General features: G+C 44.3%; 1 pseudogene; it reads left to right on the top strand.

The window, feature by feature from the left end:
• LOC132765762 (zinc finger protein 850-like) overlaps nucleotides 1-24,435 on the top strand; it is a 60,745-nt pseudogene that overhangs the window by 24,334 nt on the left and 11,976 nt on the right.

Raw genomic sequence — 24,435 nt, 5'->3', positions numbered from 1 at the left:
CCTTCCCATCAAGGGCTCCCTGATTCTTTGGTGTTATTTTCCTTGGAAATAAGAGTTGTTGTGGCTCTTTTTAGCGACACCGCACACACCTCAGGACTCAGCAAACTATCTTCGAAAATATTCCAATGCTTTTCCTAGTTGCAGATTATCAGGGGTACTATTGTTGCTGGGTCGCAGGTGCGATTCCGGGGAGCGGCGTGAGCTTCCGCTGTCAGCCCTAGCTTCTGCCAACCTAGCAGTTCGAAAACATGCAAATGTGAGTAGATCAATAGGTACCGCTCCGGTGGGAAGGTAACGGCGCTCCATGCAGTCATGCCGGCCACATGACCTTGGAGGTGTCTACGGACAACGCTGGCTCTTCGGCTTAGAAATGGAGATGAGCACCACACCCCAGAGTCAGACATGACTGGACTTAATGTCAGGGGACTACCTTTACCTTTACCTTATTGTTGCTGGGTATATTTTGTGGTGGTGCCTCTGGGTCTAATTGTTTTCAAAGTCACTTCTGTGCAGGAACCAGTCTTGCTGTTTTCCATCCCCACCCAGGAAATGGATTGAGGGGCAAAGGCATAAGTTGGGCATCAAGTGCGCCATCAAAATCTCAAGCATACCCAATGTATTTTGGGCTCTATTTTTTTTACTTATTCTAACAAGGTGGGTGAAAATAAGAGCATCTCTCAAAAGCCCTAGAAAGAGTGATAAATATAGTGGAGTAAGTAGATACGCCCAGCCTGTCCCCAGTACAACTGACTCTAATTTAGTGAGTTGCAGATCCCCTCCTTCCAGTGTAACCCTGGGCAAGGAAGGGTTAAGGAGAGGGAGTTTGGTTCCCAGAGAGGCAGGAAGGAAGTGGGCCTTCTTAGACCTGCCTTTCCTGTCCCTCTAGGAACCAAACCCCTTAATCCTTCCTTGCATGGCTAGGAGAGGGGAGTTTGTCCCTTTGGCCTCTCACTCCTTCTCTTCCTATTCTTAATCTATCACTTTCCTCCTCCTCCATCTTCACCTTCTTCTTCTCCTCCTTCCGGTGAGTCTTCTTCCCATTCCTTCTCCAAAGGGCCAAAGAGGGGCTGAAGCCCAAAACACCTGGAGGGAGGGCCAGAGTAGGCCCAGGCCTGGACTAACGTGGGATTGGGGGGTCATCAGATCAGAAACACCTGGAGGAGGGCCAGAGTGGGTCCAGGCCTCATTTCCTCCCAGGTTGGCCTTCTAATGCACATGGAATCACACATACTGACCGAGAACAAGGAAAACAACAACTTTCTAAACTCTCCTCTTTGAAAGGAGATGCAGCATAGCCTGGAGCCACTTTGAGAAAAGGGGGGCTGATGCAAAAGGCATTGGGGGTCAGCACAACAGACTACGGGGTTGTCACTTCTCCATCCAGGGGATCCTTCGGAGGAGGGAGAGGCAGCCAGAGAGAGGCCCAGGGCTTTCCCCTCCCCACCCATTCACCTGCCTGTCTGGCTTCCCTTTTCTCCCCATAAGTTTTTCAATAATTCAGTTTCTGTTTGTCATCCGGATTTCCAAATATTTTACTTTAGTTGTTATACAGATTTTTGTCTCTTGTTTCAAAGTCTCTTGGTTCTTCTCGACAAGAAAGGCTATGGATCACAAGGCATCATTCCTGCTTCTTGGCAGAATGGGGTTGGACTGGATGGCCCATGAGGTCTCTTCCAACTCTTTGATTCTATGATTCTATCAGCTGAAGGAAATGGGGAGATTCAGTGTGGGTTGGGACTGAATGGGAGCTCAATGGGAGGTGGGTCTAGAGGCTGGAGAAACAGAGGCCCAAGTCGAAGGAGGGTCCAGCATTACCTGGCTCAGAAGTAAATAAAGGGCTATTTTTACTCTCCAAGAAAAAACCTCTCAAAGCCTTTTGTCTAATTCTGCGTTTCTTCCACAGAGGAAATGTGATTGTTGGTTGAGAATGTTGGAGTAGAGCTTGTTCAGCTATTTGTTTCCCTCGAAAGAAGAGGGAGGAAACGCATCTTGGATACGGTAGGGTTCTTCATCAGAGTGGCTCCAGCATGGAGAGACGCAACTCACCTGGATCTGAAGCAGGACCAGAGAGCATTGGGCATTCCTGGGGGAAACCTACACATAAGTTCCTGAGTGGGGACCTTTCTAGCTCAGACACACAGGGCCAGCGCTTCAGGCATTCCTCCTTCCGAGAGGGCGAGGGACCCAGAGAGGTTTGCAGCCGCCTCCACTCTCTCTGCCGCCAGTGGCTGAAGCCAGAGCAACACACCAAGGCGGAGATGCTGGACCTGGTGATCCTGGAGCAGTTCCTGAGCATCCTGCCCCCAGAGATGGGGAGCTGGGTCCGAGAGTGTGGGGCAGAGACCTCTTCCCAGGCGGTGGCCCTGGCGGAAGGCTTCCTCCTGAGTCGGGCAGAAGACAAGAAGCAGGAAGGACAGGTGAGAGCATTGCCTCTTGGCTTCACTCACCTTGGGACTGGTGGAGAGATTAAATAGATTAAATGTACATCCTGCCTTCCTTCCAAGATGGGACCAAAGTGAGGGAGAAGCCAGACTATGCTCCCTCGGCCTCTTTCCCCCCTGCTCTGCCCCTCATGCTCTCACCTCCATATCCACTGTAAGCACGGTTGCTCCTCTAATTTGTTGACCTCAAATATCACATTAAAAATGATGGGAGGGGGAGTATGGTCAACCTCAAAATGCAGTTTTTCTACATTTGAAAAAAAATGCCTTTCTAATCTTTCTCCATACTACTTCTGGTATACTCTGCTATTCCAGGGCCAAAGTAACTGTACTGAAGACCAGCCTGATGTCTCTGAATCAGAGAAGGCCCAAGCAGGCCTCACCCAGCACCTTCAGCAGAAGGAGCTCAAGCAGGAAGGAGATGGAGCTGCAGCCTTGCAGGGTAAGAAGGAACTCTTCTGTGAGTTTTGGTGTTTTATGCTAGTGAACATTTCTCTTCTTGGGATTGTAGCACATCCACAATTGGCTTGAGACAGGGACTTTTTGAAATTGAGACTTTGAATATGCATTGAATTTGTTTGAATGGCTTCCACACTGACCTCCACACATTGAAAAAAAACCTCACACACAGGCATCTTCCAAGAAAAATAGAACCAAAGCAGCAAAAGTCCAATGGCGATCAGGAGGGGCGATGGGGAGAGGACTATGAAATCTGGAAACCCCTAGTCCCAGACTGGCAACTCAATTGGTGTACGTCCCGAACGCAGGACTGCTACTATTGCAAGGGAGCTGAGGCACTTTAACATTGTCATGGCAGCACTTCAGGAGACCCGGAGTCAGCAGGGGGACAGCTGAAGGAATTAAAAGGAGGCTACACCTTCTTGTGAAAGGGACTGCCTGAAGACGAACAAAGAATACACGGAGTTGGCTTTGCTATCAGAATTGACCTGATGAAGCACCCATTGGCATTAATGAATGACTCTCACCCTCTGAATTAGCCTTGCCAAAAACCAACAGGCAACCATCATAAGTGCCTATGAACCAACACTAGATGTTGTTGGCTCTTGTAAGCATCTCAGACTGGCAGCATTTTTTCCAAATGAAGAAGAGTGTGTTTGAGGATCAGGACATCCGTAGGGAGACCAAGTTGCTTGTTTATAAAGCTATTGTCCTCCCAACCCTGCTATATGCCTGCGAAACGTGGACTATCTACACACGTCACACAACTCCTGGAACGACTCCATCACCGCTGCCTCTGAAAAATCCTGCAAATCTCTTGGGAAGACAGGCGGACAAACGTTAGCATGCTGGAAGTAGCAAAGACCACCACCAGTGAAGTGATGCTCCTCTGAAAATAATAATAATTATAAAAAACTATATTTATACCCTGCTACCATCTCCCAAGGGACTCGGTGTGAGTATCTTTCTGTGTTCTGCCTGTGACTATCTGATTACTCTGATTGTTTATAAGTACAAGGAATGAGGATCTGCGAATCCTGTTTGTACATTTGTATATATATTCAACTGTGAAGATTAAAGCCTCTGGATATTTTGGATGATAACCTGAATTGGTGAGTTTACTAAACAGTGTGTGTAGATAAGCCCAGATGCTGGTAGTTGGACTCTTTTGATAGATGGTCTGAAGCATGTTTTTGCTGTGAAAAGACTCTGCTGTATTTTGCTTGCTTCTGGGACACTTCCTATCCAGCTTGCAGTGGTTCAGGGAGGTCGTGATTTGGAAAGTACAAATCACTTTGTGTACCAGCATCCCATGACATAACCCCGGTGGCGCAGTGGGTTAAACCCCTATGCCGGCAGGACTGAAGACTGATAGGTCGCAGGTTCGATTCCAGGGAGAGGTGGATGAGCTCCCTCTATCAGCTCCAGCTCCTCATGCGGGGACATGAGAGAAGCCTCCCACAAGGATGATAAAAACATCAAATCATCCGGGCGTCCCCTGGGCAACGTCCTTGCAGAAGGCCAATTCTCTCACACCAGAAGCGACATGCAGTTTCTCAAGTCGCTCCTGACACGACAAAAAAATAAATAAAAATGAAATAACTTTAGACAATTGAAGTACCAAGACCAGTACTAGTTAATTTTTTTATTTACTTCATTTCTACCATGGCTTTCTCTACCCTGAAGGGGACTCAAGGTGGCTTACAAATCAGGAAAAAATTCAGTGCCATATAGGTTAACAATAGGTTTCAATCCAGCCTTTTCACAGCACTGAGATAAAAAGTCCTAAACTCCAAAATGTTACATATTCCCAGGCTAGAGAATGCCCCAGTGTTCATATGATCATTTCTTCATAGGTTTCTTTTTAGGAATGTAATTGTTTATGTGATAAGCTTTCTACACCTTCCTCTCTCTCCAGAGGCTGGAATGATGTTGTTGCTGAATCCTCAGTCGTTTCTTCCTCTTTGTGATGGAGTGGAACTGAATCAGGTAAGCAAAAGGATTCCTGGGAGAGGAGGAAGGGAGATGGCTGGAGGTCATTGGTTCTAGGCTTAATTATCAAAATTAAGAAACAGAAAAGATTGAATGCATTTTCTTAGAAGTGAGGTATTGAAGGCACAATTGCAAACAGTGCCAACAAAGAGGGGGGAAATGAAGATAAGTCTAAACAAAGCAGAAGTCTCCAGGGCCACATGAACTGCATCCAAGAGTCCTGAAGGAACAAGCAGAAGACATTTCAGAACCACTGGCAATAATCTTTGAGAATTTTTGGAGAATGGGAGAAATCCCAGCAGACTGGAGGAGGCAAAGGTTGTCGCTATCTTCAAGGATGGACAAAGGAGGCTCACCAGTGGTTCCTCTTCATCCTGGAAAGAAGTGACCAGCGGGGTGTTGCAGGGTTCTGTCCTGGGCCAAGTGCTGTTCCACACATTTCTTATTGACATGGATGAAGGTTTAGAGGGCATGCTTATCAAGTTTGCAGGTCACCAAATTAGGAGGAATAGTGAATACTCCAAAAGACAGGATCAGAATTCAAAATGGCCTTAACATGTTAGAGAGCTGGGTGAAAACTCAGCTCTGTTCAGTTCTGGGTATCACAATGAAAGCTGGAACATGTCCAGATTCCATTATATATATATATATATATATATATATATATATATATATATATATATATATAATATTTACCCCTCCCATATCAGCCCAAAGACGACTCAGGGCAGTGAACAATCGGCACAATTCGATGCCATATATAAAATACATACATCAATAAAAAATAAAACACCACATTACACTATATCTAAAAACATCAAACCAGTGAGCAATAAAAAAATTTAAACTATGTCATCATATTCAGTCCTCTTCCGTTCCGTCGTCTTAGCCATTCCTAGGTCGTTTTCAAATTCAGGTTTATCTGATTAAGCTGAGGCTCCAAAAGCTTGCTCGAAGAGCCAAGTTTTTGGTTTTTTTCAAAAGCTTAGGAGGGAGGGGCCGATCTGATATTCCTGGGCAGGGAGTTCCACAGCCGAGGAACCACCACAGAGAAGGCCCTGTCTCTAGTCCCCACCAGACGTGTATGTGAAGCAGGTGGGGAGAGCAGGACCTCCTCCGATGATCTCAAATCCCTAGTGGGTTCATAGGGGGAGATGCGTTCGGATAGATAAGCTGGGCCGGAACCGTTTAGGGCTTTACAGGCTAAAGCCAGCACTACATATCTGATATTCTAATATAATTATATATATATATATATATATATATATATATATATATATATATATATGATATAATTATATATATATGATATAATTATATATATAATTATATAATTATATATAATATAATATAATAATATAATATGATATTCTAATATAACTGATATTCTACATATCAGTTAAGAAATTGTGTTGACTGTGACCAACTGGACATCTCTACAGAGCGTAAACTATGGTATGGAGGCATTAGCCAACAGTATTATAACAGCCAACAGGAATGTAAATCTACTTTAAAGATTTTCGTGTAATTATTTTTCTTGATGCTCTTATGTGAGAAGGAAATGTTTTCTTTTTCCACCAGGGCCCAATTGCCTTTGAGGACGTGGCTGTGTATTTCTCTTTGGAGGAGTGGGCTCTCCTGAATCCTGGTCAGAAAGTCTTGCACGTGCAGATCATGGAGGAGATTCATGGGATTGTGGACTCTCTTGGTAAGGCTCCCTCACTGATGGGGATTTCTGTTTCAAAATTCACTTTCCCAGTCAACAGCTCCCTAGTAGGAGCAGGATCCTAAATCATCACAATCTTTGAGAGTTCTCAAAGCCATGCTTATGTTAGAAATATATGACATAAGCGTACATAAGTTACACACCTCCTGAGTCCGCAGTCTAGGGGTCTTCCTGGATTCAGCACTGATGCTTGATGCTCTGGTGTTGTCAGTGGCCGGAAGGGCCTTCACACAGTTAAAACTTGTGCACCAGCTGCTACCGTACCTCAAGAAGCCTGACTTGACCACAGTGGTCCATGCCTTGACTAGTGCCACATGCAGCTACAAGGCTAATAAAGTGTGATTGGAATGACTTTAGGACTATGATTTCAGTACTATGTGATATGTTTTCAACGGTTTATTTTAAATGCATTTATAGGTTATTGTTTCATTTTAATACACAATACATTGAATTTTGTTTGTTGTTATGTTTCAATGTGGCATTGAATTATTGCCAAATTGGAAGCTGCTCTGAGTCCCCCTCAGGGTTGAGATAAAGCGGGATAAAAATACAGTAAATAAATAAATACACTTCTTATTCTGCTTTCTTAGACTCCTTATCACTCATTCTGAGGAATGACTGTTTCTGTCCTTCTTATTCACAGCAGATTACTGGATGACAAGCAATGTACACAGCAAACACAGGAAGCATTTAGGATACAATAGCGACCTTCCTAGACACCAGCAAAACCACAAGGAAGATGGAGATCCTGCCAGAGAAAGGCCGTACAAATGCAATGTATGCGGGCAGTGTTTTACTCAAAATATGGGACTTGTTCTTCACAAGACACTCCATGCTGGGAAAAGCCATCTTAAATGGAAAGAATCTGCAAACTGTGTTGCTGATTACAAATTGCCACATCTGAGCCAAGAAGAAATCTTTGAAGGAACTAATGATTTCATAAGCGAGGAGTTTGGTAAATCTTTTATCCAGTGTTCACACTTGGTGAAACATGAGAGATTTCACACAGGACAGGAACCATACAGATTTCAGGAGTGTGGGAAACGTTTAACTCAAAATGCACACCTTTTAGACTACTGGAGATCCCACACAGGAGAGAAACCATACCAATGCCAGGAGTGTGGGAAATGTTTTGCTCAAATTTCCTACTTGGACAGGCACAAAAGGCTCCATACAGGAGAAAAGCCATACCAATGCCAGGAGTGTGGGAAAGGTTTTGCTAATAGTTCACACTTGGTGAGTCACAAAAGACTCCACACAGGAGAGAAGCCATACCAATGCCAGGAGTGTGGGAAATGTTTTGCTTCCAGTTCACATTTGGTGAGCCACAAAAGACAGCACACCGGAGAGAAGCCATACCAATGCCAGGAATGTGGGAAATGTTTTGCTTGCAGTTCAAATTTAGTGAGGCACAAGAGACTCCACACAGGAGAAAAGCCATACCAATGCCAGGAGTGTGGGAAATGTTTTGCTTCCAGTTCACAGTTGGTGAGCCACAAGAGACATCACACAGAGGAGAATCCATACCAATGCCAGGAGTGTGGGAAATGTTTGGCTGACAATTCAGCCCTCGTGGCCCACAAAAGGCTCCACACAGGAGAGAAGCCATACCAGTGCCATGAGTGTGAGAAGTGTTTTGCTGATGGTTCAGCCTTGGTGAGGCACAAAAGAATTCACACAGGAGAGAAACCATACCAATGCCAGGAGTGTGGGAAATGTTTTGCCTGCAGTTCACAATTGGTGAGGTGCCAGAGACTCCACACAGGAGAGAAGCCATACCAATGCCAAGAGTGTGGAAAATTTTTTGCTCGCAGTGCAGACTTGGCGAAGCACAAAAGAATCCACACAGGAGAGAAGCCCTACCAATGCCAGGAGTGTGGGAAATGTTTTGCTCGCAGCTCAGACTTGGTGAAGCACAAAAGACTCCACACAGGAGAGAAACCATACCAATGCCAGGAGTGTGGGAAATGTTTTGTTCAAAGTTCATCCCTTGTGAACCACCAGAGGGTTCACACAGGAGAAAAACCATACAGATGCACAGATTGTGGGAAATGTTTTGCTCAGCCTTCATCCCTTAACAAGCACCAGAGAACACACACAGGCTAAAAGATATATTCAGACTTGGTAAAGCACAAAAGACTCCACATAGGAGAGAAACCATGGTTCATGCCTTTTGAACCATCACAGACTACGTATAGAGGGAGACATAATCCAAAGAGCTGGATCAAAACTAAGGAGCTGCAACAGGGAAATTACAGGTTCTGGACATTCAGGTGCTGTAGACTATACATTCAACATTCCCTGATGAACACGTGTTACTCCCTCGGCTTCCAGTACCACTTGGCTTGACTTGGACTCATTTCTTAGACAATTCTCCTCTTAATTTCGAACTCTGTTTGGGTTTTTTGCTTTGTTTGACTCGGGACTGTTTTGGAGAACTCTTTCTTTTCTGGACCCCCATATCATCTGATTTAAAACAGGACTGTTTGAGAATTTCTGGCTAAGATTTGGTAGATTCCCTTTTCTTGTTATTTAAATTCCTAAGCTGAGGTCCTCTTCTATGGAGCGGCAGAAAGCAAGCTCCTTCTGACAATCCTTCAAAGGGTTAAATACTATTGTCTTGTCAGTCATTTCAAAAATAAACCAGATGTAATTCCATCAGTTGTTCCTCTTGGGCTTAGTTTGCAGCTTCTTTTCCACCTTGGCGGCAAATTTCCAGTTTGTGAATGTTATTTTTCAGCTGGGATGCCAGAATTGAACACAATGCTTCTGTTGAAGCCAAGCCAAAGGAAAACATGCTTAGAGTATTATTCTCTTGATATGCAAATCCTATCTCTGGGTAGCATTTACCGTCTGTTTCCCTGCTCCTGGCACACATACTTTTCATCCATATTAAATTGGAAAACATGAGCCTTGTTGTTATTTTAGAATTAACAATGTTACGTATCATTGATTTTGCTCAGAGTGTGAGAATTTGATTTATTTTGCAAAATTTAAGTCTCTGGATCTTTCCTTGGAAATAAGAGTTGTTGCTGCTCTTTTTTGGAGACACTGCACATACTGAGTCTCTGTCTCCTAAAAGATTTCAATGCTTTTCCTAGTAGCAGGTTATCAGGGGCAGTATTATTGCTGAGTACATATTGTGGTGGTGCCTCTGGGTCTGCTTGTTTTCAAAGTCATTTTTGTGTTTCACAATGTGCGGGAACCAGTATTGCTATTTTCCATCCCTAACCAGGTAAACGTACGAGGGAGCAAAGGCAGAAAGTTGGATAAGAAGTGCGTCATCAAAATCTCATGCATACCAAATGTATTTTGGGCTCGGTTTTTTAAAACTTATCGTTCTAAGAAGGTGGATGAAAATCTGCACCTCAATGAGTTATAGTTGATTGTACTGGGGATGGGCTGGGCATATGTACTTGCTTCACAATATTTGCCACTCCTTTGTAGTATTCATGTGCAAGGCTGAAAGGTGGAAATCAGTGACACTCTTCTAACCAAACTCTGAATGAAGCTTCCCCGGCCTTGGCAGAGGGCAGCTTTGGAGAGAAGCTATTGAACCAAGTGATTTCTCCAAGGCCATAGGCAATGAAGAGCCTGCTTGTGGTGGGTGATTTTGCTGTATCTCCCATCCAAGAATGTGTTGTTCCTTGGGAAAAGGGAGCTCCTTGGGCAGATACCTTTTTTTTCTGTTGTAGATAGAATCATAGAATCCTAGAGTTGGAAGAGACCTCATGGGCCATCCAGTCCAACCCCATTCTGTCAAGAAGCAGGAATATTGCATTCAAAGTACCCCCGAAAGATGGCTATCCAGCCTCTGTTTAAAAGCTTCCAAAGGAGGAGCCTCCACCACACTCCGGGGCAGAGAGTTCCACTGCTGAACGGCTCTCACAGTCAGGAAGTTCTTCCTCATGTTCAGGTGGAATCTCCTTTCCTGTAGTTCGAAGCCATTGCTCTCCGTTGCTTCCTGCTCTCCGGGGAAGCAGAAAACAAGCCTGCTCCCTCCTCCCTGTGACTTCCTCTCACATATTTATACATGGCTAAACGAGAAGCCCCCTGTAGAGCAGTGGATTAAACCCTTGTGTTGGCAGGACAGGTCGCAGGTTCGAATCCGGAGAGAGCGCGGATGAGCTCCCTCTATCAGCTCCAGCTCCTCATGCGGGAACATGAGAGAAGCCTCCCACAAGGATGGTAACACATCAAAACATCTGGGCGTCACCTTAGCAATGTCCTTGTAGACGGCCAATTCTCTCACACCAGAAGAGACTTGCAGTTTCTCAAGTCGCTCCTGACACTACCAAAAAAAAGAGGCTATCGTGTCTCTGGAGCTACTGATGGCTCAGTGGGTTAAAGCGCTGAGCTGGTTGACCGAAAGGTCACAGGTTTGAATCTGGGGAGCGATGTGAACTTCCCCTGTCAGCCCCAGCTTCTGCCAACCTAGCAGTTTGAAAACATGCAAATGGGAGTAGATGAATATGTACTTGAACTTAGGCGATCCCTCGTTAGCTGAGTAGGATAGTCTTCCAGAATCAGTATTCCTGTGGGTCCGTAGGTGGTTGTGGAGCCCTATTCTTGATCTGCATCTTCTTCCGCAGTGTGGGCATTGGTTTCCAGGTGGAAGGAGGTCTTGCTTGGGGTTGGCTTGACGCGCCTTCCTCTTGGATGAATATGTACCGCTCCAGTGGAAAGGTAACGGCGCTCCATGCCGTCATGCCAGCCACATGACCTTGGAGGTGTTTGCGGACAACGCCGGCTCTTCGGCTTAGAAATGGAGATGAGCACCAACCCCCTGGACTTCATGTCAGGGAGAAACCTTTACCTTTCTTTACCTATGAAGTCTCCTCTTAGCCTTCTCTTCTGCAGGCTAAACATGCCTAGCTCTTTAAGCCACTCCTCATAGGGCTTGTTCTCCAGACCCCTGATCATTTTAGTCGCCCATTTGACCCCATTGGCTTTTTCAGTTGTCGCATGACATTGTGAGTTCATGTTGAACTCGTTGTCCAGGAGACACTTCTTCTCCTTCCAGTGTAACAATGGGAAAGGAAGGGTTAAGGAGAGAGAGTTTGGATCCTAGAGAGGCAGAAAAAAAGGGCGCTTCCTTAGACCCGCGTTTCCTGTCCCTCTAGGAACCAAACTCCCTCCCCTTCACCCTTCCTTATCCGGCTGGGAGAGGGAAGTGTCTGTTCTTTTGGCCTCTCCTTCCTCCTCTTCCTCCTTCCGGTGAGTCTTCTTCCCATTCCTTCTCCAAAGGGCCAAAGAGGGGCACAAGCCCACCACACCTGGAGGGAGGGACAAAGGGGGCCCAGGCCTCCTTCCCTCCCTCCCAGGTTGGCCTCCTGACACAGGCGGAGACACAGACACGAGAAGAAGGAAAACAACTACTTCCTAAGCTGGGTTGAGGATTTTTGGGCTATATGGCCATGTTCTAGAGAAGCATTTTCTCCTGACGTTTCGCCTGCATCTATGGCAAGCATCCTCAGAGGTTGTGCGGTCTGTTGAAGTTTATATATCTGTGTAAAGTCTAGGGTGGGAGAAAGAACTCTTAGCTGTTGGAAGTAGGTGTGAATGTTTCAATTGGCCACCTTGATTAGCATTTGATGGTCTGGCAGTTTTTAGGTGTGACTTGTTACTGCCTGGGGGAATCCTTTGTTGAGAGGTGATTTGCTGTCTCTGATTGTTTCCTCTCTGGAGTTTCCCTGTGTTTTGGCGTTCTTTGTGATTTTAGAGTTTTAAAACTGGTAGCCGGATTTTGTTCATTTTCATGGTCTCTTCCTTTCTGTTGAAATTGTCCACATGCTTCTTCTGGATTTCAGTGGCTTCTCTGTGTAGCCTGACATGGTGGTTGTGAGAGTGGTCCAGCATTTCTGTGTTCTCGAATAATATGCTGTGTCCAGGCTGGTTCATCAGGTGCTCTGCTATGGCTGACTTCTCTGGCTGAAGTAGTCTGCAGTGCCTTTCGTGTTCCTTGATTCGTGTTTTCTCTTCCCCCCCCCCCCCCGCCCAATCACCTTCCAAAGGCCTGAGGAAACAAAAGGATCTTCAGTGGGTTGTTGTAGGTTTTTTTTCGGCCTATATGGCCATGTTCTAGAGGCATTCTCTCCTGACGTTTCTCCTGCATCTATGGCAAGCATCCTCAGAGGTAGTGAGGTCTGTTGGAATTAGGACAATGGGTTTATATATCTGTGGAATGACCAGGGTGGGACAAAGGACTCTTGTCTGCTGGAGCTAGGTGTGAATGTTTCAACTGGCCACCTTGATTAGCATATAATGGCCTGACAGTGCCTGGAGCAATCTTTTGTTGAGAGGTGATTAGATGCCCTTGTTTGTTTCCTCTCTGTTGTTGTGCTGTTCTAATTTTAGAGTTTTTTAATACAGGTAGCCAGATTTTGTTCATTTTCATGGTTTCCTCCTTTCTGGTGAAATTGTCCACATGCTTCTTGTGGATTTCAGTGGCTTCTCAGTGTAGTGTGACATGGTGGTTGTGAGAGTGGTCCAACATTTCTGTGTTCTCGAATAATATCCTGTGTCCAGGTTGGTCCATCGGGTGCGCTGCTATGGCTGATTTATCTGGTTGAGTTAGTCTGCAGTGCCTTTCATGTACTTTGGTTCGTGCCTGGGCAATGCTGTGTTTGGTGGTCCCAATGTAGACTTCTTGTCCACAGCTGCATGGTATATGGCAGAAATGAGAAGATCCCTCTTGTCCTTTGCTGAATGTAGCATTTGCTGGATTTTCTTAGTGGGTCTGTAGATAGTTTGTATGTTGTGTTTCCTCGTCAGCTTCCCTCTGCGGTCAGTGGTTATGTATTATTTATTTATTTATTTATGCTATTTCTATCCTTCCCATATCTGCCTGAAGGCGACTCAGGGCGGCATACAGAGTTGGCATAATTCGATGCCATATATAAAATACATACATTGATAAAAAGAAAAAAAAGAAACATTACAGTACATTTAAAAACAATAAACAATAAAACAAAATAAAAACTATATCCTCTCATTCAAATCTTCATCCATTCAATTGTCTTGGCCGTTCCTGGGTCATTTTCCGATTCAAGTTTGTCTGTTTATCCTGAGGTTTCGAATGCTTGCTCGAAGAGCCAAGTTTTCAGCCTTTTTTGAAAGGTCAGCAGGGAGGGGGGTGATCTAATATTCATAGGCAGGGATTTCCACAGCCGAGGGGCCGTCTCAGAGAATGCCCTGTCTCTCGTCCCTGCCAAATGTGCTTGCAAAGCAGGTGGGATCGAGAGCAGGGCCTCCTCCAACGATCTCAAGTTCCTGATGGGTTCGTAGGAAGAGATGCGTTCGGATAGATAAGCTGGGCCGGAACCGTTTAGGCAAGAACACTTTTCCTCTGGGTGGATCTTTGTCTTTATTCTCTTTCTAAGCTCTCCTCCTTGAAAGGAGATGGAGCATGGCCTTGAGCCAACTGGCCATGGAGAAAAGGGGTCCTGATGCAAATGGGAATGGGGGTCATCACAACAGACTGCGAGGTTGTCACTTCTCCAACTGGGGGATCCTTTGGAGGAGAGAGAGTCAGGCTTTCCCCTCCCAACCCAATCACCTACCTGTCTGTGTACCCTTTTTTGAAATAATCAGAGTTTGTGTTTGTCATCTGGATGTCCAAGTATTTTACTTCAGTTTTTACACTGATTTTGTTTCTTGTTTCAAAGTCTCTTGATTCGTCCTTACAAGAAAAGCTAAGGATCATGAGGCATTAGTTGAAGGAAGCATTTGGGGGGGGGGGGGGGTAAAACAGCTCCACTGGTTGCCTATAAGTTTCCAGTCCCAATTCAAAGTGTAGGCCATCATCTACAAAGCCCTAAACCGGGGGTCCTCAAACGAAGGCCCGAGGGCCAAATCCGGCCCTCCAAGGTCATTTACCTGGCCCTCGCTCAGCATCAACCTAAGTCTTGAAAGCATACAACAATCCTAACTCATCAGCCAAAAAGCAGGCCCACACTTCCCACACTTATATTTGTTTAAATTGTTCTTCATTTTAAATAACATGACCTTACCCCCCTGTATATTATCCTTGTCATTCTCCTAATAGGCCCCTGGAAATAGCCCGTTCCTGGCTTTGTCGTTTACCTATTACAGTACTGTATCCAAAGGCTGTTCCCATCTTATTTCAATTTGCATCAGTCTTGACCCAGCCTTTTAATTCTCTTGACCCATTACTTTTTTCATGCCCTAACAAATAGACATGAAGAGCAGGCGGGCTTTTTTCTTTTAAGATTTATGTGTTGTTGGGTAATTCCATGCTTATGTTGCTGTTACTGTTATTTTTTTTATCATGTTGTGACTCTGTGTGTTTTGATGATTTGAGTCCCCCCAGGGAGATAGAGCGGTATATACACAACGTTTTTATTATTATTGTTGTTGTATTGTTTAAAGTGTTTTTGCACTACCAATAAGATATGTGCAGTGTGCATAGGAATTCATTCATGTTTTTTTTCATATTATAATCTGGCCCTCCAACAGTTTGAGGGACTGTGACCTAGCCTGTTTAAAAAGTTTGAGGACCCCTGCCCTAAATGATTCGGATCCTGGCTGTCTTCATGACCACATCCTCCCTATGCTCCTGTGTGAGCATTATGATCTGCTGGGGAGGCCATCCTCCCAGTCCTACTGCAGTCACAGGCGCGATTGGTGGGGACGAGGGAGAGGGCCTTCTCGGTGGTGGCCCTTCTGCTTTGGAATGCCCTCCCCAGGGAGTTTAGGCAGGCCCCCACACTATCCGAAAGGAATTGAAGACTTGGATGTTTGATCAATCCTTTGAGAATGTCTAACCCCAATGGTGCGCAGTTAATGACACATTCGTCCCATGCCCTAGTGTGTGAGCGACAACTTGCACTATCCCATTCCCTTGTTCCTGTCTATAGTTGCCCATGTTTTATGACAGTTCTCTCCATAGGTTTTTGGGCGCTATTTTGAGCTTAAATTATTGCATTATATCCCATTGGTTTGATCTTTTATTGCATTGTGTGTTTATATTATGCGTTGTTTTTGGGCAAATTCTGCCATATGTAAGTCAACCTAAGTCCCTTTGGGGAGTTGAAGGCAGGGTACAAAAATAAAGTTGTTGTTGTTGGGTTGAGACTGAATGGGAGCTCAATGGAAGGCCAGGTGAGGCCAGGTAGGTCTGGAGGCTGGAGCAGAAAAGGCCCAAATGGAAGGAGGGCCCAGCATTACCTGGCTCTGAAATTAATAAAAGGGCTTTTTTTTTTTTACTCACCAATAAAAAATTCTCCTGAAGCCTGTTGTCTAATTCTGCCTTTCTTTCACAGAGAAAATGTGATTTTTGAGTGATAATTTTGGATACAGTTTGGCTATTGATTCTTCATCAAAGTGGTTCCAACATGGAGAAACCCAACTCAACTGGATCTGAAGCAGGACCTGGGAGCATTGGGGCATCCTGGGGAAAATCTACACCTAATTTCCTGAACGTGGACCTTTATAGTTCACACATAGAGCGCCAGTGCTTCAGGCATTCCTCCTTCCGAGAGGGCGAGGGACCCAGAGAGGTTTGCAGCCGCCTCCACTCTCTCTGCCGCCAGTGGCTGAAGCCAGAGCAACACACCAAGGCGGAGATGCTGGACCTGGTGATCCTGGAGCAGTTCCTGAGCATCCTGCCCCCAGAGATGGGGAGCTGGGTCCGAGAGTGTGGGGCAGAGACCTCTTCCCAGGCGGTGGCCCTGGCGGAAGGCTTCCTCCTGAGTCGGGCAGAGGACGAGAAGCAGGAAGGACAGGTGAGAGCCTTGGGACTGATGGAGAGATTAACCGTTCATCCTGCTTTCCTTCCAAGATGGGACCGATGTGAGGGAGAAGCCGGACTCTCTCCCTCGGCCTCTTTTCCCCCTGCTCTGCCGCTCCTGCTCTCGCCTCCATATCCACTGTAAGCTCAGTTACTCCTCTACCCAAATTTGTTAACCCCAGATGTCACATTGAAAATGATAGGAGGGGGAGTGTGGCATCTGTTTCAAACTAGGTTGCCATCTCAGAGTTATTGTTTTTTTTAAAAGTCCATGCAATTTGTGCACATAGGTTTGTGATTTTTTTTTAACTTTCTCGATACTATTTCTGAAATACCCTGTGCTTTTCCAGGCCCAAAATAACTGCATCGAAGTCCAGTCTAATGTCCCTGAATCAGAGCAACCTCCATCAGAAACCACCCAGAGCCTCCTGCGGAAGGAGCTCAAGCAGGAAGGAGAAGCGGCTGCAGCCTTGGAGGGTAAGAAGAAACCCTTCTGGGAGTTTTGATATTTTATGCCAGTGTAAATTCCCCTTGAAAGGTTTTTAGGATATCCACAGTAGGTTTGGGCTTGAGAAAGTGCATATGCAGGATCATTTGGCCTTGAGATTAGTATATATGTAGGCATTCATTTGCAAAAGGTGTAATTTCAATGCAATTTGCAGTTTTATTTCTTGCAATACTTCTGCATTAGCCTAAAGTTGGATCTGACTGAAATATCAGCCATACGGTATGTTCCCAGGTGAAACCCGAAGCTAAGATGAGCCCTGAAACTAAGCTGGAAGACAGACAACAATGAATAACTTTAGTTAGTTCAAATATCAAGCCCAGTACTAGTTCCAATTCAACCTACTCACAGCACTGCTTGTGAGACAAAGTCCAAAACCCTAAAACTTTGCATATTCTTGGGCAAGAGAATGCTCCTTTGTTCTTAGAGTAATTTTCTCATATGTTACTTTTTAGGACTGTAATTGTAACCTCTGAGACATGTCTATGTGATCAGCTTTCCACTCCTTGTTCTCCCTCCTAGGGGCTGGAATGATGTTGTTGGCAAATCCTCAGTGGTTTCTTCCTCTTTGTGATGGAGTGGAACTGAATCAGGTAAGTAGAAGGATTCTTGGGAGAGGAGGAATGTAGATGCCTGGGTGTCATTGGTTCCAGGCTTAATAATGAAACATCTCTTGAAACAGAAAAGATTGAATAGGAGTTTCTTAAAAGGGAAATACTGAAGGCACCAACAGTGCCAACAAGGAGGGAAAAAAAAAGAGAAATCTAAAGAAACCAGAATAAGTGTCCAAAGAACTTTCAGCTGGGTTAAGATTTAAAAGGATCATGTACAAGAAATGGAAAAGATGGGAAAATACCAAAGAATTCAAACGAGTAACCAGTATAAGTAGGGAAAAGGTTTGATAAGGTCAAGCAGAAGATGAGCTCAGGCTTGCCAGAGAAAGAGAGAGAGAGAGATGGTTGCATCGCACTTTCCCTCCCACCCTCCTTCCTCGCTGAGAGAGGGAGACAAGTATGGCAGCTGAGAGGCACACAAACACACACACACACACACACAGAGAGAGAGAGAGAGAGAGAGAGAGAGAGAGAGAGAGAGAGAGAAGCTAGACTGAAAGCTCAGGGATTTTTGTTTTTGTCTTGTCAGGAGCGACTTGAGAAACTGCAAGTCGCTTCTGGTGTGAGAGAATTGGCCATCTGCAAGGACGTTGCCCAGGGGACGCCCGGATGTTTTGGTGTGTTACCATCCTTGTGGGAGGCTTCTCTCATCTCCCAGCATGGGGATCTGGAGCTGATGCAGGGAGCTCATCTGTGCTGTCCCCGGATTTGAACCTGCAACCTGTCGGTCTTCAGTCCTGCCAGCACAAGGGGTTTCATAACAGCTGACATTTCAAAGAGAGGAGGTTTTTTCGCTCATAGAACAGGGAGGGAGGGATGGAGGGCAGTGCCTAGAGATTACAGTGTGATGGCAAATCAACTGAAGAATCCTAGATATAACTGAGTCATACGGATTATGATTGAGCACTACGAGAAACATTTTCTACCGAACACTTCTCTGCTTCAATGTGATGAAGTCTGAGGTTAAAGGAAGTCATGGTGAGCTTTCTGCTTTGGAGAGGCCTCACCTGGAATAACACTGTGTCCAGTTCTGGGCAACACAGTAAAAGATAGAACATGTCCAGATTCCATTTCTAATTCTACATATCCACTAAGAAATGGTTCTGTCAGTGACTAACTGCACGTCTCTACAAAGCTTGCAACTATGGCATGGAAGCCGTAGCCCTTTCCCTTTCAAACAACCAACAGAAATGTAAATCTGCTTTAAGGAGATTCTTGTAATTATTTTCCTTGATAGCTTTTATATGAAAAGGAAATGTGTTCTTTTTCCACCAGGGCCCAGATGCCTTTGAGGAGGTGGCTGTCCATTTCTCTTTGGAGGAGTGGGCTCTCCTGAATCCAGGTCAGAAAGCCTTGCACGTGCAGATCATGGAGGAGATTCATGGGATTGTGGACTCTCTTGGTAAGGCTCCCTCACTGATAAATTTCTAATTCAACATGCATTATCCCAATCAGCAGCTCTCTGGTTGGAGTAACATCCTAAATGGTCCCAGTTACTGAGTAATAGAGTTGGAAGAGACCTCGTGGGCCATCCAGTCCAACCCCATTCTTCCAGAAGCAGGAAAATTGCATTCAAAGCACCCCCGATAGATGGCCATCCAGCCTCTGTTTAAAAGCCTCCAAAGATGGAGCCTCCACTACACTCTGGGGCAGAGAGTTCCACTGCTGAACAGCTTTCACAGTCAGGAAGTTCTTCCTCATGTTCAGATGGAATCTCCTTTCTTGTAGTTTGAGGCCATTGTTCCATTGCGTCCTAGTCTCCAGGGCAGCAGAAAACAAGCTTGCTCCCTCCTCCCTGTGGCTTCCTCTCACATACTTATACATGGCTATCATGTCTCCTCTCAGCCGTCTCTTCTTCAGGCTAAATATGCCCAGCTCCTTAAGCCGCTCCTCATAGGGCTTGTTCTCCAGACCCTTGATCATTTGAGTCGCCCTCCTCTGGACACATTCCAGCTTGTCAACATCTCCCTTCAATTGGGGTGCCCAGAATTGGGCACAATATTCCAGGTGTGGTCTAACCAAGGCAGAATAGAGGGGGAGCATGATTTCCCTGGATCTAGACACTATGCTCCTACTGATGCAGGCAAAAATCCCATTGGCTTTTTTTGGCTTCCACATCACATTGTTGGCTCATGTTTAACTTGTTGTCTACGAGGACTTTTTCACACGTCCTGCTCTTGAGCCACGCATTGTCCCCCATTCTGTATCTTTGCATTTCTTTTTTTCTGCCTAAGTGAAGGCAGGGCTTATGTTAGAAATATATGACATATAAGTAATACATGGATATCTTAGTCTTTCTTGTAAACAGAAGAATCTCCCTTCTTTGTCTCTCAGCTGATTTGCAATTTCAAGTTGGCATGTTTTAGAAAGTATTACAGCTTCTCTTTTTGTCCTAAACCTGCTATTTGGACTTTATTAGGTCCTGAGGTGGGACTGTGGCTTTTATGTTTTACTTTCTTCATATTTGATGTGTGTGTATTGCTTGTTGGACATTTTGTCTTTAGTAATACTTTATATATTTTTCCAGTGAGATGTTCTTCATTAGTACGCAGTTCATTTTCAAATTCTGATTGGCCTCTTTCAAATCCCATATTGTTATTGTCTAGAGCAAATCTTTCTTTCTGTTGCCTATATCTGTACCACTGTAGATAAAATCCTGCATCCTTCAGTTCTTCAGTTATAAATCCATATTTTTCATCATATGTAATCTATCTGGTATAATGTCAAATAAACCACGTGTAGTTCACGTTTGATCAGCCCACACACTGCCTTTGCCAGAGAAAGAAAATATGCCACGCAGATCAACAATGAATAACAAGTAGTTTACTCTTCGTAGATCAGAACAGCACGTACAGTGTGATTAGTTGTATCAACTCACATAATGTCATTTTATGAGAGATTTAAAAAGGTCTTTCTTTGTCCATGTAGATGAGCTCCTTCAGCTGCTCATGAAACGAGAGCACACTCCAAACTTTCTCTCTGTTTCGCTTTTTCTTTTCTGAGCACCTGCATAGTTCAAGCCTGAACAAAAATGTAACAGTAACCCAAAGTCCTGGCTCAGCCATCTCCCCATGCAAAACTCAACCAATCAGCTTTTTGCATCTTATTTTACAGTTGACACACACATACACTAATTGATTTCTTGCATGTTCCAACAACCTAGTGTTCTCCTTTCTTCTTATCTTACTTGTACAAAGCTTCTTCCATTAAAAGGGGGGAGGGATTGGACATAATTTAATTTTGTTCCAAATCCTTTGTATGGTTCATCTTATAAAATAGTGGTTAAAGTCTGTGTGTACTTTTGCTTTCTGATACCGTATGTAGGCATGCCATCCAAAATGTAAATCACGACCTTCTAATTCTAATGGTCTCTCATGTCTTAAGGTTAGCTCATCTTGCATCCAAACTAGTTTGCATGCCTTGAAGTACAATTCCAGGTCTTTTTGATGTGTGTGTATTGACTTCTTGAACATTTTTCACTCTCCATATAGAGATCTGTGTAGGGCATAAAAGAAAACCGATAAAACAAATGCCACTGATGCAAATGATAAAAATAAAATTTAAATTTAAAAAAAATATTAGGACATCTTAAGAGTCACAGAATCCTAGATCTGGAAGAGTCCTCTTGGGCCATGCAGTCCAAGCCATGTAGTGTCCATCCTGACTAAACAAAGCATGGGGAGAGGACAGCATTAATATCTACTTTTCCTCCATGGCTTTGTTATTTTGAGGATCATTTCAGTCCACTTCCTTAGAGTCCTTATCACTAACACTGAGGGATTACTGTTTTTGTCCTCCTTCTTCACAGCAGATAACTGGAAGACGAGCAATGTATCCACCAAATGCAGGAAGCATTTTGAGCAGAACGGGGACCTTCCTAGACACCAGCAAACCCACCAAGAAGAAAGAGGTTTTGTCAGAGAAAGGCCCTACAAGTGCAGTGTGTGCGGGCACTGTTTTACTCAAAATATGGCACTTGTGCTTCACAAGACACTCCATGCTGGGAAAAGCCATCTTAAATGGAATGAATCTGCAAACTGTGTTGCTGATTGCAAATTCCCACCTTTGAGCCAAGAAGAAATCCTTCAAGGAACTGAACATTTCATAAGCCAGGAGTGCGGGGAATCTTTTATTCAGAGTTCACACTTGGTGGGGCACAGAAGACTCCACACAGGAGAGTACCAATGCCAGGAGTGTGGGAAATGTTTTGCTTCCAGTTCAGACTTGGTGAAGCACAAAAGGCTCCACACAGGAGAGATGCCATACCAATGCCAGGGATGTGGGAAATGTTTTGCTTACAGTTCAAAATTGATGACGCATAAAATACTCCACACAGGAGAGAAAACATACCAATGCGAGGAATGTGGGAAATGTTTTGCTTACAGTTTTCATTTTGTGAGCCACAAAAGACTCCACACAGGAGAGAAGCCATTCCGGTGCCAGGAGTGTGGGAAATGTTTTTCTTCCAGTTCACACTTGGTGAGGCACAAAAGACTGCACACAGGAGAGAAACCATACCACTGCCATGAGTGTGGGAAATGTTTTTCTCAGAGTTCACAGTTGGTGAGCCACAAAAGACTGCACACAGGAGAGAAACCATACCAATGCCATGGGTGTGGGAAATGTTTTGCTTCCAGTTCAGATTTGGTGAAGCACAAAAGGCTCCACACAGGAGAGAAGCCATACCAATGCCAGGAGTGTGAGAAATGTTTTTCTTCCAGTTCACAGTTAGTGAGCCACAAAAGACTCCATACAGGACAGAAGCCATTCCAGTGCCAGGATTGTGGGAAATATTTTGCTTACAGGTCAGGCTTGGTGAAGCATAAAAGACTCCATACAGGAGAGAAGTCATGCCAATGCCAGGAGTGTGAGAAATGTTTTGCTTCCAGTTCAGACTTGGTGAAGCACAAAAGGCTCCACACAGGAGAGATGCCATACCAATGCCAGGAATGTGGGAAATGTTTTGCTTACAGTTCAAAATTGATGAGGCATAAAACACTCCACACAGGAGAGAAACCATACCAATGCCAGGAGTGTGGTAAATGTTTTTCTTCCAGTTCACACTTGGTGAGGCACAAAATGCTGCACACAGGAGAGAAGCCATACCAATGCCAGGAGTGTGGGAAATGTTTTTCTCAGAGTCCACACTTGGTGAGCCACAAAAGACTGCACACAGGAGAGAAACCATACCAATGCCAGGAGTGTGGGAAATGTTTTGCTTCCAGTTCAGAGTTGGTGAAGCACAAAAGACTCCACACAGGAGAGAAGCCATACCTATGCCAGGAGTGTGGGAAGTGTTTTGCTTCCAGTTCAGACTTGGTGAAGCACAAAAGGCTCCACACAGGAGAGAAGCCATACCAATGCCACGAGTGTGGGAAATGTTTTACTGACAGTTCAGCCTTGATGAGCCACAAAAGACTCCATACAGGACAGAAGCCATACCAGTGCCAGGATTGTGGGAAATACTTTGCTTACAGTTCAAGCTTGATGAAGCATAAAAGACTCCCACACAGGAGAGAAGCCATACCAATGCTAGGAGTGTGAGAAATGTTTTACTCAGACTTCATCCCTTAACAAGCACCAGAGAATACACACAGGCTAAAAAAAAAACCCTTATGGGTAAGCATCTGATTTCAAAGAAGACCGTTTGAGAAGTTCTGTCTAAGATTGAGTAGAGTTCCGTTATTTTAGAATTAACAATGTTAGGTATTCTTGATATTGTTACAGGCTTTGAGAATTTGGTCTATTTTGCAAAATTGAAGTCTCTGGGTCTTATATATTAAGTAGTAGTAGTAGTAGTAGTCAATTTTATTGATTAGCCCTTAGGCCATATCATAATACCAAATCAAACAACAAGGCTTGTTACAACTTGATTACACTCTATATAGTAAGTTAAGTAAACACTTTTAACAAAAACAATAAATAAATATGATAAAAACCAAATATATACAACATCTTTCCATATCACTCCTACAGTTTACCCCAATCAGACCCATGTATGTGGTCCACGTATGTTTTACATGTTATTTTTGGGTGTGGGCCACACATAAAATACGTTGTTCTGATGTGGGATTCCTAATACATTGTTTGTTTGATATAGGAACCAATAGTACAATTGGTTCTCACCTTCTAGTACAATTTACAATCAAATAATATGTGTGCTACATCATCAATTTCTGGTGCTTCGCAGATACAAATCCGTTCATTATAAGGGATGCTGTTAAATCTCCCATAACTGACCATTGTATCAAGCTGATCAAATCTACCTCAAGTGAATACCTCCCTAAAATGTTTTGGCACTTGAATGTTTCAATAGTTGGCAGTTTGAAAGGTATGTTTATATTGGCTCAGCCCTTTAAGGTTGGCAACCTTACTGAGGGTGGCTATGTCTTTTTGTGCTTCTATGTCTTATATATAAAGGAAATAAATTTGTCAAGTTAAAAAACAACATTGTCTGTATCATTAATTCAAGCTTCCCAACTAGTCAATTCCAATTGCTTGAGAAAATCTAAGAGATTATTTGGATTTGCCTCTGAACAGACCAAGAAATGTTGATAAAATAGAGGCACTGCAAACATCTTGGAACCAAGCAAACTATTCTGGAAATGGGTTGTTGTAGGTTTTTCGGGCTACATCAATGGCAGGCATCCTCAGAGGTAGTGAGGTCTATTTGAACTAGGAAAATGGGTTAATATATCTGTGGAATGACCAGGGTGGGACAAAGAACTCTTGTCTGTTGGAGCTAGGTGTGAATGTTTCAACTGACCACCTTGATTAGCATTTGATGGCCTGGCAGTGCCTGGGGCAATCTTTTGTTGAGAGGTGATTAGATGTGCCTGATTGTTTCCCCTCTGTTGTTTTGCTGTTGTAATTTTAGAGTTTTTTAACACCGGTAGCCAGATTTTGTTCATTTTCACGGTTTCCTCCTTTCTGTTGAAATTGTCCAC

Source organism: Anolis sagrei, chromosome 2, assembly GCF_037176765.1.
Source record: "Anolis sagrei isolate rAnoSag1 chromosome 2, rAnoSag1.mat, whole genome shotgun sequence".
Taxonomy (NCBI): domain Eukaryota; kingdom Metazoa; phylum Chordata; class Lepidosauria; order Squamata; family Dactyloidae; genus Anolis; species Anolis sagrei.
This window is presented reverse-complemented; position numbering and strand designations above follow the sequence as displayed.